Source organism: Triturus cristatus, chromosome 5_1 (assembly GCF_964204655.1).
Source record: "Triturus cristatus chromosome 5_1, aTriCri1.1, whole genome shotgun sequence".
NCBI classification, from domain to species: domain Eukaryota; kingdom Metazoa; phylum Chordata; class Amphibia; order Caudata; family Salamandridae; genus Triturus; species Triturus cristatus.
In genome coordinates, this window is record NC_140587.1 from 808,198,411 (window position 1) to 808,213,859 (window position 15,449).

The following is a 15,449-nucleotide window of genomic DNA, read 5'->3' on the forward strand; positions in this document are numbered from 1 at the left end:
TATCGCAGCTATGGCGGCAGAAAACTGCTGCTAAAGCGGCGATAATGGGCTTGATAATATGCCGCAGAGAATTCCAATAGAAGCCCATGTTGACACCAGAACATGGGCTTCTATGGGAATTCTCAACGGCATATTATCAAACCCATTATTGCTACTTTAGCGGCAGTTTTCTGCCGCTAAAGCGGCGATAATTTTAACGCCGTTTCTTGATAATATGCCCCTAAGTGCTTGTGAATCTGTAAGAAGCTTTCTCTGCCTCTCGGAGATCCTCCTCAAGCATATTTCATGTATACTTTGTGGAAAAAAAAACATTACAGTGACAGCATAATGAAGATAGTATTCTAATGAATGGTTTTAAACAATAAACACTTGGAATTATTTAAGGAAGCAACAGTGTAAGTTTTTGATCATATTGATTTACAAAACCATAGCCATCTGCCTGATGTTTTTGATACTATATGTGTTTTGAACATTTGTAACCTGAATAACCAAAAAATGAGAGCGAGAAGATGCAATCAATCAATCAATCAATCAATCAGGCGTTTGTTTAGCGCGACCACTCACCCGTAAGGGTCTCAATGCGCTGGGGGGGGGGGGAGGGGGGTTTAGCAGGCTCCAGTCCATCAAGGGGGGGTCTGTCGAAGAGCCAGATTTTGAGGTTTCTTGCGAAGATGGGGAGCGATGTTGTCTGTCTGAGGTAGAGCAGCAGGGCGTTCCAGGCTCGGGCCACGAGGAAGGAGATGGAGCGGCCTCCCGATCTGGTCTTTCGGGTGTGGAGGACCACACCGTAGGAGAGCTGGGCAGATCGTAGGGTCCTCTGGGGTGCGTGGAATTTGAGTCGGCTGTTCAGGTATGCTGGTCCGGTGTCGTGGAGGGCCTTGTGGGCATCGGTGAGCATCTTGAAGGTGACTCTAGCTTCGATGGGGAGCCAGTGGAGTGTGCGCAGGTGCTGGGAGATGTGGCAGTGTCTTGGCAGGTCGAGGACCAGTCTTGCGACGGGGTTCTGGATGTTCTGTAGCTTGCGTGTGAGGTTTCTGTTTATTCCGGCGTAGAGTGCGTTGCCGTAGTCGAGTCTGCTGGTGACCAGGGCGTGAGTGACGGTCTTTCTGTGTTCGAGGGGGATCCATTTTAAGGTCTTAGGTAGGAGGCGGAGGGTGTGGAAGCAGGAGGACGAGACGGAGTTGATCTGGCGGTCAATTTTGAGCTCGGAGTCCAGGATGATTCCCAGGTTGCGTGTGTGGTCCGTGGGGGTGGGCGGGCTTCCAAGGCTTGCTCCCCTTTTCCTTTAATACATCAAAAACAAACAAGAATGAGCTAGCTACCATTAGTCCCTATTGTCACAATTGCCATTTACTCATGTTCCAGGAGAACAATTAGGATATTTAAAAGCATCCTCACCCACCAACCTAATTGGTGGCATGCTTCACCATTGAGTTCCCACCTAAGATGCCTATCGCATCCCGGGTGTGCTGCCAAGCCTGATTACAGCAGAGTTGGATTTTCATTATGTCATTGGGAATTTGAGTAAATGGCATTTGTAACCTGTACACCAAAAATTATTTTACAGCAAGCATAGCGAATGATAAATGGTGAAACAAAATACAACCATTTCTTCAAAGATTTCAATCACTGATTGAAAGGGTTCTTTAAATAATGTGGGGTGATTTTCAACATTCCAATGGCCAGGTGTCTTAATGGACATTGATTTAACCAAAATACAAGGGGTAGGAGAAGAGATATCACACAACCTTTTGACCTTAATGACATCACAAGAAGTGTTGCTATAAGACCTTTGGCCCTCAATCTTCCAGAAAAGTGATGCTACATGACCTTCACCCTGATGACTTTCAATAATTGATATTGCAGAAGTTCCATAATAACTGCATGTTTATTATAAGAACACAACACAGGTAAATGGCAATCTTAGATACCACCTACATTAGGTTGCTAACATGTATGAATTATAGCAAGTGACTGAATTGAGTGACCAGAACTCATCTAGGGAGGTCCGGGGGGATTGTCCTATGAAAAATGTTTCGAAAAAAATTGAATCAAATAGTATATTTTAATGCCCAATTTTCACATACATTTGCTAAAAGGCCATTGCTCTGAAAGGGAATCCGTTAAATACTCAAGTCTCAACTCTAGGCCTGGGCGGTGAACTCTGCTCCGTTCATGTAGTTTGTGGAGTTTTCCACGCTCTATGGAACACTGCGGAGTTTCGGAAAACTCCAGGTGCGTAGCATAGCAGAGTTTTTTCCTCACGCGTCAATGTTAAGTTGGCAAGCGTGAGGTAGGAAAATTCAATGCTAGACCACCTCCCAGCGAGATTTCTCAACGTGGGTGGTCGCGGATGGTCACTACTGCTCACGTTGAGGAATCTTCCATTCGCATTGGGGAAGCTGCCGCTCAAGTAGAACTTCTACTTGAGCGACAGAAAGAACCAGCGCCCTCTTGCACTGGGCGTGGTGTCGTTCACACTGATTTCACAGCCTGGGACAAACACCCAGTGCTAAAAATGAGCCCGAACGGCACGATGTAACGCACTCTGCCGCTTGCGGAACTATGCGTAGTGCGGTGGAGATTATTTGTCACTTTGCGGAGTTCCGCGAACTCTGCCCAGGCCTAGTCCTTTCATGTTGTGCCAAGCCAATGAAACCTGATGTCCCCCAGGAACTGACACCATTTTTGTCAAAATGTGCAAAGGGTGCTCTTATGTGTCAACAATTACCTGAATCATGTTAGAGCCAGCATTTTGCCAAAAATTACACACAATATTCCATTGCCAGAAATTTGCCATTGATGTTGTACATATACCATGGGTAACCCTTATGTCTCCTCTAGTATGTCAGGGCCAGCATTTTTTCATAGTTGCCCCTCTCCCACAGGCCACTGTTGTCCTCCATTATGCCAGGATTTACCTCCAATGTGCTAGCACCAGCACTTCGCCATGGGTGCCCCATATGCCAAGAATTAAGTCTGGTATGGCACTACCAGTATTTTACCATAGGTGCGCATTATGTCAGTAATTATCTCCAGTATCCCAGGGCCTGTATATTTTGGCAAGTGTCTGCCATGCTAAGAATTGCCTCCAGTATATCAGTAACATATTTTGCCATGGACTGCTCTAATAGCCAAGAATTACCTTTGGTATGTCGGGCCAACAGCAGACCTGCAAGCATAAGACCACATTTTCACTCACACTCATTTATTTTCACTCCCTCACACTCATTCTGACTCACTCTCTCTCAGTCTCACTCATTCACCCTCACTCATTTGCACTTCTTCATTCTCGCACATTCTCTTGCACTCACTCATACTCTCACTCCCTCTCACTTATTCACACTCTTACTCATTCTTACTCTAACTCAAGTTTACTAACTTGCATTCACTCTTAGGTGAATGCAAGTGAGTAAGGGAAGAGGTGTGGCGCCGCGGCCAGGGCGACTGACTCTGGAATCTGGGGATCACGGTTCGATCCCCGGCGGCAGATTAGCTCAGCACCATGTGACTCTTGGCAATAGCTTGCTTAATTTTCCCAACGGCCCCCAGCGCCTAGAGACCCTTATGGGTGAGTGTTCGCGCTTTACAAATGTGGATATTATTATTATTATATCTTACTCTCACTCACAATTTTCACTCACTCTCACTTATTTTCACTCACTCTGATTCATTCATTCACACTCACAATCATTCAAACTCACTCTTACTCTCCCTTATACTTTTTCACTCACTGTCAATTATACTTACTCATTCTCACTCACACTCATTCCCACACTCTCTAACAATTTTTCATACTCATTCATTCTCAATCAGTCATACTCCCTCACTATTGCTCACTTACTGACACTCAGTCTCACTCACAACCTGTAACTGACTCACTCACGTTCACTTACACACATGCTCACACAGACAGACCACACTCACACATACACTAGCTTTCGCTCACACAATCACGAGTGCATGTGCTAGGATACACACAATAAACATTTAAATGCATATTCTTGCTTATCCCCTTCCAGCTCCTGGTGCTCCATTTTTCATCACATTAACAATAAATAACAGAATATTGTTCAATATTAGTACAATAAAAAATTATCCAGCCACTCCAGTGTTCTTGGCACTGAATTTGCCACATCTGAGGCCACGGGTCGCAAAAGCAGTTGCAGGGGCTGCAAGAAACAAGCTGTGGGTCGCAGCTGCAACCTCTGGGGACCCCTAAATGACATCCATGGGTGTCTTTTAGCACATGAAAGGATTTATTCACAGAATGTTGACGCATTTTAACAGATTAAAGTACTGCACTTATGTTGAACAATTTTTGGATTTATAAGCTCAATGAGTTCCATTCTCACCCCAACGCATACCATGTGTACAGGCATGTACAAGACGTGAGGTAATTACAAAATTAGCTATGGCAAAGTCAATCAGTCTCACCTTTTAAGGGTGTTACCTGACATTTTGGTTCTGCATAAGCAATAAAAAAAATATTGTTTGCAGTGAGGAACATCACTGGCAAAAACAAAAAAATAGCGGCCTCATGATGACTCAAGCTCGCACGCGTCACCTCCGATGGGCATACATATGACATGATGACCCAACCATTTTTTAACTTGTAATTTAATGTTATAACTTGACAGGCCCCAATCTTGGACCCAGGAATGGTTAAATAAAAAGAAAATGCACGAAAGTGCCTCACAGGGAAAGGAGTGGCCTGGTAGCAAATTGAAGCTGCTGGGCCATCCTAAAATGATTTAATTTTTATTTTATTTTTTTAAAAAACAACCAAACATGACAAGGCAGTGGAAGCAGCAGAGGAGTTGTAGGGAGTCCCACTCAACACCTCGGTGTGAGTATAGGATAGAGGGTGTTCACAGGAAAAAAAGGCAACATGGAGGGTTGAAATATTAAATGGGGAAAGCAAAACAGTCCCCTAGGGGAGGAACAGGGAAAGTCATGGACATGCTGGTGAGGTGCAACACAGAGTACACCGGTCTGTATTTGAGGGAGAAGGGGCTTGTGAGGGGGAGAGCAAGAAAACACTTGCACTCTGATGAAACGCTGAGAGAAAAAAAGAAGCTCCCTGAATGTAAGCAGTGGAAGGATATATGACATCCACTCAAATGATAGCAAAGACACCATGCTCCAGTGGACTAACAAACACAAGAGAAAGGAAAGTCATTCACAAAGAAGCAAGCAACTGACACTGACAAGATGGCCGGCCAATGGTAAGCAACGGGCTAGCTGTAAGTATTGGTACAGTACACAATATGTGCTCAACAGAAGGTAGTTAAAAGCTGTCGGTGGACGAGGCCTACAAAGAACTAAGGGCCCGATTAAGAACTTGGGAGATGCAATACTCTATCACAAATGTGACAGATATCCCATCGGCGGTATTACATTTGCTATAGGATATAATGGACTTGTAATTTGGTGGACGAGATATCCATCACGTTTGTGACGGAGTAAACCTGTCTACCAGAATTGTAATCAGGCCCTAAGTTTGTATGTTACAAATTACAATTTGAATGAAGATGGCTTCTTCTATTCCAATACATGCCAAGTCAAAACGGGTAATCAGGCTCCTGTTATGGAGCATTTGCTGGGCAAATCTTCAGGATGAGGGGAGGTTGGTCAGGCCCACGGGTCCTGGCCTTCCTTAACCAAGCCATAATATGCAAATGCCTGGACTCTGTCTGTGTACCTTGGACTATGCAAACAACATTTGAGCATGCACCTTTCCGGGGGAAGTCTTTCCTTCCACTATAGGACTCCAATAAAATCGTGGATGCACTGGTGGAGCCTCTCGGCACACCCTTTCCCGATAAGTGAGTAATACCACTTAAGGTATTCGCTCCTTTTAATACTTCCCTAGAGTGGGTGCATCGGTGCAGCCTTTCCGGTACACCCTTTTCAACAAGTGAATGACGCTGCATAGCGTGTTTGCTTCATGTAACATGTCTGTAGGGTCCTCCCTGAACCTGTACCTTATTTTCCAGGTACTGTGTCACACTTCCGTTTGGAGCCTACGGCCCAGTACAATCCTCCAACCTCAGTGGAGATTTCTCAATGGTAAATTGTGAGCCCTTTTCGCGCCAACGCAAAATTATTAGAAATTGAGTTTCTAGATAATAAAGTATTTATATTCTTTACCCTTAGGGACCTGCCCCACCCTCCCCTTGACCCTGTCCTGATGAAGACCCGCTGTAAGGGATTCAATTACCTACCAACCAGGGGTCGAAAAGTCGACATCTTTCATGCCCGAGCCAGTCTGACTAACAGCGATTTATCACTGTTCTCATTGTATAACATCATGGCTATCTAATATTTCTGTGAAACAAGAAATTGTTGGGTGTTAACCATAAGCCCGGTTTGTGTGAATAATATATTTGTATGATTAACACTCCCTACCCACCTTTTATCCTCATTTCAAACACGTCACTCTTCCTTTCCTCTCCCCTTCCAGGGGCACTTTTACTAAGAATTGAACATTATTATATACTGTATACATGCCCAGTGTGATTAAATAACACTGTGTGCACAAGATGACCTTGTGTCTTTAAATAATTGTTTCTGTTGTCAAAATTGTGTGTATGCACGTATTGTTTACTGGGACCACTGTTCCTATGTACTGCATAAATATGGTGGGCGGATGATTGCAATACTGACACTAAACATAGCAGTGGTTATCTGTCTTGCAGAGGTATTGTAAATAGTCTATTGTTGTTTTAAAGTTTGAGCATGGCCGCCACATTCAGAACCAACAGGATGGCCCTCTTGGCTACACTATGGACAACAGAATTCCACAATGGTCTCCTTCATTATTCGCAAGGCTAGAGAGGCAATGACTGATGTGGATTGAACCACTACCCAATGCACTAAGCTGTCACGGATAGAAGCAAAGCGTGAATGACACTCAGTCAGATCACTGGCAGGACACAGCTGACAAAAAGGACCTTTATGTATGTATGTGGATATATATTGAATGTTTCACATATTTAATGATTTTTCTTATTACAAGATTCTGGCAGTCAGCTCCAACGGGATTCTAACAGAATGATTACAGTGCAAATCTTAAACCACTAGAGTGTGTGAAAGGTGTTAACCAACACCATAATCCTCTCCTACAAAGCTACTCTGTAACATTTTATGTGACAAAATACCTATGTGTGAGGTTTAATACATACAAATAACAAATGCACTCTTAAAATCCTATTAACGGTAACATAAGCTTTTGAAAAATAATGTCAGGCCTACTGCGTGTGTAATATTCTTTCAGAATAAACAGATCAAACCTTTGGCATTGAAAATATTTTTTCTAGTGAACCAATCAGACCTCTAGCTGTCATCATTGCCTTGTCACCATAACCGACTAAGTCCTCCTGTCCTGAGCTTAAGCTTTCCCACAAGGCAACCATCAGGCATACAGACGTTTAATTACACAGTATACAAAATGACAGTTGTCAAAACAAAATACTCTCTCATTTGGGGGCCTAACAAGGATTTTCGCAGTGCAAATCTTCTATTCCCACGATTTGTGTGGGGGGAAACTAGTACCAAAACCCCTGCCCACTACAGTAATCTGTGAGATAACATGTAACAAAATACCAGTCTGTTGACTTTAATATAGACTAATAAAATCTACCCATAAATTCCTATCGACTTTACCTTATGCTTTTCATAATGAATATGTCATATCTACTGTATTAATCATAGTTTTCATTATAAACAATCAGGCATATAACCTTTATCATTGTTTGGCTTGGTACAGTAACCAACTCAGACTTATTGCATTTGGTCATAAACCATCCCACAGGGCAACAATCTGGTACACCATAATAAGATTATGTATATGTACAAAATACAGAGGTCAGAATAATTTAAAATCCCTACTAATCGAGCCTAATAAGGGTTACCAATGTGCAAAACGTTTATCCCCATGGTTTGATCGGGTGGGTCACCAAGACCAAAACACTTGTGGTCATCTGTGAGACTCCATGTAACAAAATACCTGTCTATGGGCTTAAGCACTGTGTAATAACAACCCATCCTTAAAAGCCTATTGCCTTTAACAAATTGCTTTTCATAATAAGTAGTTTAACATAACTTTTCATAAAAAACAGATCGAACCTATGAAATCTGGTATGGCATTTCCCAATGAATGGATAAAGCCTACATCCTTTACCATCGGCTTTACATTGTACACAGCACTGCTGTATTCAAGTGCACATAAACTGGTAGCCATCATGCATACAGTTATAAAGTGACAAATATGTAGATACATACAGTTTGCAAAGCAATATACAACCCATCTCAACAGGGCCTACGAAGAGTTATCATAGTGAAAACGCCCAAAGCTTTTCAGAGTGGGTGGCCAATATCAATACCCTTGTCTACTACTGCAATCTGTGAGATTACATGCAACAAATACCTGTCTATAGCCTGTAACACAATTAACATCCAAATGTTAAAGGCGTACTGGCTTTAACAAATGCTTTTCACAATAAAACAGCCAGACTAACTGCTTTTGTCATATAGTTTCATAACAAGTAGGCCAGACTCACGGCATCAGACCCATAGCTTGTCACCATAACAAACTCAGGGGTACAGTTTTGAGTGTAAGCCTTTCCACAAGGCAATCATCAGATATAGTCATAAAATTGGAAAGATATACAAGACAGCCGAGTAAGAAAAATACTATCGCTTCTCAGAGGCATAATGAGACATAATGAGGATTCCCACAAAACAAATCTTCTACAGCCCCAGTTTGTCAATGGGGTGCCTTCATCATAACATTTCATAACAAACAGATCAGGCCTATAGCCATGATCACTGGGTTGCCACCATAACCACGGCAGGCATGCTGTGTCGAGTATAAGCTTTGCCACAAGCCAAAAAATGCAATACAAGCAGCCTTTAGTGGAAGAACACACATTTAGCCCAATCAAATCTTGTACTCAGGAAAACATAGGAGTGTGCCTCTGCCCATCTCTCAGTAGTACTCTGAAAGCTCATTTGTATTGATCACATTTCAGGTAATGGCTGCACTTTCCAGCCGGCCCTAAAATCATTGTACATAAGGGTAGCCTTGGGCATTCCTTACTACTTTCAAACACACTCTGAAGTCTAAATTTAATTATGAATGGGGAGGGTGTTGGGACTGCAGTAAATTCCATATGACTGGCCTCTTCTCATCTGTGCTGCTGCATAGAAAAACAAACACTGTAAATTATCAAGTTCTCTAAGACAATTTAACAGCATTACTATATGTTCCATGTGTGTGCCCCCGAATGATCAAGCACAGAGAGTGATACTGCTGCTGGCTCAGGCAGCTGGATAAACTAGCAAAATAACCTCAAATGTGAGGATGGGAAGAACATTGTTTTCTTTGGAAGCACACAACTTCTGCCTAATCAAAAAATGTACTTCTGGCTACCAACATGTACACGGAGCCAAAACCCCTCTGTGTATTGCTACTGAAAGCACTTTTTCAGGTTGATCACATTATGTCTGGTGACAAGTGTACTGTCAATCCAGACCTAACAATCCTAGTAATCCAAACCCATAGGTAATTTTTTTTTAGGTCCGCCGTTGATCGTGACCTTTTGATTTTACAAAAATTATATATGTATAATATAGTTTTACTCTGCTCCAAAGTCCATCTGGGTGCTCGCTGCACTCTTGCGATGGGTGCAGACGAAAATGGAGGTGGGTCCCTTCAAAATTAAAGCTCCTGTCCTCATTAGAAAACACGCTGCACTCACGGGGTAAATTCCACTCTTTATTCAGCGAAGACGTGTTTCGGCGTTCTGCCTTCTTCTGCTCGCTTTTAATACAAAAGTAAACAGCGCATGCCTGATTGTGCTTTTGAACTCATAAATAGATTCCCATTGGGCGCAGCAGGTGAAAGGAGGGAAGGGATTGGTCTATCCTATACCAATAGCGTTCGCCCTCCGTTGTTATTATGGGAAACTTTTCGTGAAATGCTCCGGGAGCATAAATGTAGATAATTAAACAATTAAACAGTCTAGATGGCAAATGCCGCTATTCCAGATTGTGCCACAGCATGGGCACTCCCAAAGCAAACAGTCTATTCCTCCCTTTACTGCCGCCAAATCAGTTCAAAGTCCCTCATGCTGCTGCCAAGATGATTGTCTTAAGGAACCCCTCGTCAACCACAAGGTCTGTGATATGTAGCGCAGGGGTCAGTAGATATCCGTATCCCCACCAGCCTGAATGGTTGGCGGCTGCATCGACGTTGACACCACAATTGCCTTCATGGCGATGCAAGGCACTGTACAATACTCCGCTCCAAAGTCCACCTGGGCGCTCGCTGCACTCTTCCGACTGGTGCAGACCAAAACAGAGGTGGGTCCATTCAAAATTAAAGCTCCATTCCTCATTAGAAAACACGCTGCACTCCAGGTGGACTTTGTAGCAGGAGTATTGTAAGGCACCTTGCACCACCACAAAGGCAATCGTGGTGTCAGCGTTGATGCAGTCGCCAGCCATACAGGCTGGTGGGGATAGGGATATCTACTGACCCCTGCACTACATATCACGGAACCTTGTGGTTGACGAGGGGATCCTTAAGACAATCATCTTGGCAGCAGCCTGAGGTACTTTGAACTGATTTGGCGGCAGTAAGGGAGGAATTGACTGTTTGCTTTGGGAGTGCCCATGCTGTGGCACAATCTGGAATAGCGGCATTTGCCATCTAGACTGTTTAATTGTTTAATTATCGACATTTATACCCCCGGAGCATTCCACAAAAAGTTTCCCGTAATAACAACGGAGGGAGAACGCTATTGGTATAGGATAGACCAATCCCGTCCCTCCTTTCGCCTGCTGCACCCAATGGGAATCTATCTTTGAGTTCAAAAGCACAATCATGCATACGCTGTTAAGCAAACAGAAGAAGCCAGAACGCCGAAACACGTCCTCGCTGATTAAGGAGTGGAATTTACCCTGTGAGTGTAGCGTGTTTTCTAATGAGGACAGGAGCTTTAATAATATAGTTTTAATAGGGACTTTCAGCCAGCCATCTTTTTTCATCGGTCAGGTATTATGTCGTCCAACCCACTTCAGCCTCTGACTTACTTCACTGTGAATTATGGCATTCTGCCTTGACTGCTAGCAACTACTGCCTCAATTTTTGCTTTTTGATCCCAAAAACATATTTTTCTTTTAGCGAATGTGTTTTTTGAGATTGATGAGGGCCCAACAGGACAAAACAAAACAAAATAAATATAGACAAAGCCAAAAAAGCTGGCAATCAACACCAGACCTCTTGACTTTGCCAATGCTTGTTTATCTCTGTTTGCAATATATTTTCACTGCAGATGTTACCTATATGTCAATGTGATTTACTTTTGTCAGCACATAGTAGGCCCAAAAAGTGTAGCAAAGTTAAGAACAGAAAGAAAATTAGCTAGCAGAGTGCATGTTACACGTCATTCCAAAAAATGTAACTGCATCTTACCTCCTTTCCATAGTTTTCCATTTCATTCAGCTTCCTGACTTAAAGTGAGGCAAGACGAGCATCTTTACATCTTGTGCAGGTACCAAGGGTGCAGACGCTGGAGACTGGAATGTTCTGAAAGAAGAGTGATATGTAAGGGTTAATCATTTAACCCTGTCAGCAATGAAACTTAACTAACAGAGCACTAAGGAGGGACTCAGTCATTTGAAGGGTAAGCAATTGGGTTTTTGATTGAGGGGTGTGAGGGGGGTGGAGCCTCTTCACAAACAACAATCGCAATCCTAGTCAGGGCGAACCACAAAAGTCACTAAATTAACCTGTGTTTAGCCCTCGGGTAGCTTGGCACAAAGGCAGTCAGGCTTAACTTTGAGTGCATACACATTTCATTAATACAGTGAAAACACAACACAAGACAAATCCCACACCAAGATTTATTAATAGATAAAATGGGACCAGAATGATAAAAATCCAATGAATAGAACCGGAAATATGCAGTTTCACAGTTTTAAGGAGATATAGAGCCTAAAAGCAGAAAGCACCACTCGCGTTCATTAGGTTGCGCTAGACTGGGGGAAAGTCACAAGTTCATGCCAACCATGATAGAGCGCAGGATGGCTACAGAAAGGAGGTTAGTTTTGCTGAAAAAGTTACCTCATTAAAATGCGTCTTGAAGAGTTCTGTTTGTGGTTTAGGAGGCCCAAAGGAGCAGGGAGAGTGTCGAGTATGGCGGTTGCTGTAGCCCGAAGAGCAGGCCGTGCGGTGCAGGCTATCGTCCTTACAGTACAATAAGCAGGTCGGGTGTCACAGATGGTCATAGCTGGATCCTCATTTTGGCAGTTGTTGCCAGCTGTCACTGCTGGATTGCGGAGTGCAGATCTCGCATTGCCAGTCGTCACTGGTGGTTGGGCTCACCGGAACTTTATGTTGGTGGTCGTCACAGGCAGCAGAGTTTTGCCATGAACGGGTCCATTCACGATCTCGAAGTACCAAAACTTTAGGATTTCACCTTTCTTCTCAGGAGGAGCTCAAGTGATACCAGACAAGGGGTCCAGGACTTAGGGAGCCTTCTCAGACCTGGTCCCAAAGCTCTGGAACTCAATGACCACTTATTTGAGACTGGCTAAAGACGAACAGAGTTTCAGGAAAAAACTCAAAACTTGGTTGTCCCCATGATTTCTCTACTTCCACTCCATGCCGCCTCTCGGTCGTGCTTTGAAGCCCTGGGGCAGCTGTGCGCTTTATAAATTCAGTAAACAGAAACCACTTGGGGTCAGTAACTCACTCCAGCAGAGGCTCAGGGAAGTTCAGTTGCAGGTCCAGACAGGTCTAGTTCAGCAGGTCAGTTGGATAAGTTCAGGGATAGGATTTCAGCCAACCGACCCGTGGAGTCACTTAAGTTAGCCTGGGGTGAAGGGAGCAGGTCCAGTCTTCCTTCTCAGAGAGCAAGGCAGTCCTTAAGCAGCAGCAATCATCTAGGAGAAGTAGGACAGAACCCTGGTGTCATGGCAGTCCTTCTTCTGTAACAGCCACAGGTCCAGCAGTGTACTGATGAGCGGCTCTGGAGGTCCAATATTTATACCTGGTACCAGCCTTTGTGTAGATGGATTTCCTATACTACCTTCACATCTAGTTCTGGACAGTTCTTCCTTTCACCTGTCAAGGCTCCAAGAAGAATATGGGGATAAAAGGCTGGTGTCAGGTTCCTTTGGCAGTGCTGGAGGCAAGTCCCTTGAAGTCCAAGTGGGGCAGGGCTTAGCTCCACCCCCCCAGGCCACCCTGGCAGGATGGCCCATCCTGCCCACACCTGTTTCCCTTTGTGTCACTGTCTTGGAGGAATACACAAGCCCCAACAGAAGATCCATTCACAGTCATGTGGCCCAGGACATTTGCAGAAGGCACAGATTGTTAGGGCAAGAAAATAGCAACTTTTTAAAAGTTACATTTTCAGAATAGTAACTTAAAATCTGATTTTACTATTGAAGAGGATTTTAAATTGCAATTCCTTTGGGTCTAAACAGCATAGGACTATCTGCTCCAAATCCAAAGTTAGCCCTTATTAAATGTAATAAGGTAATCCAATCATATTCTATTGGAGGCCTCACAGCAGTGAAATACGAAGTTGGGAGTTTTTCACTGCCAGGACATGTAAAACTCATCTTATATAGATACTCATGAATTTAAACATATTGGCTGTTATTCTTGGGAGGTAATTCGAAATACTAAACAGGGTTATAGAACAATCGTAAGAAGTAGAAGATAATCTGCAAAGTCTTCTAGAAGCAGTTGAGTCTCAAGTTGTCATGTAAGGTAATCGTAATTCAGTGCACACCCTGTAAATAAAATGGAATTCAACATCACCCATTATGTAACAGTCATTTCATTTATACAGAATTGTCTGGAGATAGTTCATAACCCGTCCTTATAGGTGAACGTGGAGCTCTGCATCTTAAATTATATGTCCCCAAGGTCTTTTGGTCTCCAATAAGAGGATCATCTTTGATTCACATCTCTGTAATTCCATCTCATAGTCCCCACCTCATAGATGTGACTTGATCTGCTTTATCCCATAATATGTACATCCAGTAAGGTTGCCATTAGGCACATCCCAAAAATGCTTAGCCATAGGGTAACTCCTGTCTTAATCTCAAATGTTGTAAAATCCTTATTTTTACCTTGTTAATAGTACTCCCAACATATTTCATTTGACATGTGCATTCCAAAACATATATGGCAAACTCTGAATTACATGTCATTCTTTCCATGAACTCTTGAGTCTCGCCTTCAATTGCTCTGCAGTTCTTTGTGTCCATACCATACAAGCATGCGTTACACTACCCACAGTTCTAGAATCCGTTGTTTTTCTTCGTCAACCAATTATTTCCATCTAATGTTTGCAAAAGAATACTCATAAGTATGTTACACAATGATCTGCAAATGCAATGTGTAAAATAGGGTGGGAACCCACACTTGTTTTGCAAGTGTTCATCATGCAGGAGGATATGTCAGTTTCTTTCCAGTATTGATCGTATACACTGAGAATCCCTTCCATTCATTTCTTTTTTGAGTGTTTTTTCTGGTTCTCTTTTTGTCTCCCTTTTAGTTGAGCCTTAATTTCTCAAAAGCTACTGAATAGATTTACACCACATAACAAAAAGCACGCTACCTGGACCAATATCAAAATCTATTCAGCTGTTTGGGCTGTAGCTGTGTCTTAATTTCCTATGGAAACATTAATGGGCAATTTTGTTTTAAGACTACCCCTTTTTCTCAGTCCCCACTTGACAGATGACCAGTTGCCAGTAGATAGTTATAGTTAGGTCAGCATTTCCATAGGAAATGCCTTTTTTATTTTGCTAATAACTTTTGCCCCATGTGACGAATCTTCACAAAACCTTCCAAAGAAGTGCTACTTGTATACTAGTTTGAGCAAGAAAAGTTTTGAGGTGATCCGTCAAGCAGGGACTGAGAAAAAAAGAGGGGTCCCAAAATTCAAAATCCCCATGCATTTTCAATAGGCTTTTGTAAGAAGGGTTTCCACAAAACCTGCTGAACGGAAAGGAAGAAGCTAGATCTTAGTTTACAGATTGTGTTTTTTGTGACTTGGTATAAATCCATTCAGTAGTTTTTGAGAAATTAAGCTCCAAAAATATTTGTAGAACTGGACAGTCGGGTTTGAGGGATTCTTGTGAGAGTTGCTGGATCCCAATTCTAAAAAACTGGACCTATTTTCCCTTGGCCCACTTCGTTCCCACCGGAGACACACTCCTACGGGTGTGAGCAATCCGATTGACTGCCAGCAACTTGAGAAAAGTGTGGCTGACAGCCATTACAGGCTGGAGACTTAGTCCCATGTCCTGAAATTTTAAAAACAAAAAGTAACAAAAGGGTGCTGGGTATGGATGCCCTGCCCCCCCCCCCCCCCCCCCAGGCCCAGGGAGGGGAACCCAATGGGACCCCCCCCCTCCTT

General features: G+C 43.2%; 1 protein-coding gene across 2 annotated transcripts in view; it reads right to left on the reverse strand.

Annotated features, from left to right (window-relative positions):
• The window catches only part of DLGAP1 (DLG associated protein 1), a 1,292,753-nt gene that overhangs the window by 1,055,594 nt on the left and 221,710 nt on the right, over positions 1-15,449 (reverse strand). For both annotated transcript variants that reach the window (XM_085605839.1, XM_085605838.1), the window contains exon 2: positions 11,483-11,596. The gene's annotated coding sequence lies outside the window, so the exon portion shown is untranslated. The remainder of the gene's footprint in view (positions 1-11,482; positions 11,597-15,449) is intronic.